The sequence below is a fragment of the Pediculus humanus genome, genomic scaffold (assembly GCF_000006295.1).
Source record: "Pediculus humanus corporis 1103172108319 genomic scaffold, whole genome shotgun sequence".
Classification (NCBI taxonomy): Eukaryota; Metazoa; Arthropoda; class Insecta; order Psocodea; family Pediculidae; genus Pediculus; species Pediculus humanus.
In genome coordinates, this window is record NW_002987888.1 from 525,576 (window position 1) to 526,404 (window position 829).

Here is an 829-nt window from a genome sequence, read left to right on the forward strand (position 1 = left end):
GTCAAAGTGAACGTAAAGGTATTTACCAACCACCTGGTTGGTTGGGTTAATGAGGAATGAATATTTGTTAGTGCCAACAAGGGCGATAGACGTTTTTTTTTTTTTTTACTACCAACACCGCGTCAAACACCGAATAAAGATAGAAAATAATAATAATAATAATAATAATAATAACGCGGCCATTATTTTCAAACTAACGACGTGTTCACATAAGAAATATGAGATTATTAACCGTTGGTATATTACGAGTTGATGAATGATGGTGATGATGATGATGATGATGGTGGTGGTGGTGGTGATTTGTGAACCGTTGCCAGGCATTGAATAATTAATTTTTGGGGCCCTCCTCCCCCTCCCCTCCCCTTCCCTCTTTTCATCCAAAAAACCCTCCGAAAAAAGAAAAAGAAAGAAAAAATTTGTAGCACGTTAAGGTTTCGTGAGCAATTTAATTTCGTTTTTTTTCTTTTTTTTAAATAGGTTTCATTTTTTATTTTTCAAGTTCTCTATAAGAACATTTTTTTTTTCTCTTTAGGTGTTTGTTTGTTTGTTTGTTTGTTTCTTTGTTGACTCGAGAGAAAGAGAGAGAGAGAGAGAAAAAAAAAACGTCATTAATTGATATCAATTTAAACTGACAGAAAAAACAATTTTAAAAAAAAACAAAAAAAAAAAAAAATTGACGTCAATTCATTTTTGTAATTTTCTACGACGATTATTATTATTATCATTATCATCATTATTATTTTTTTAAATACATGTAAGACGTATTAGTTTTGCCGTGAGTTTTTTTTTTCTTTGTTTTGTTTTGTCGAAATATTTTTTTTTTTTTTTT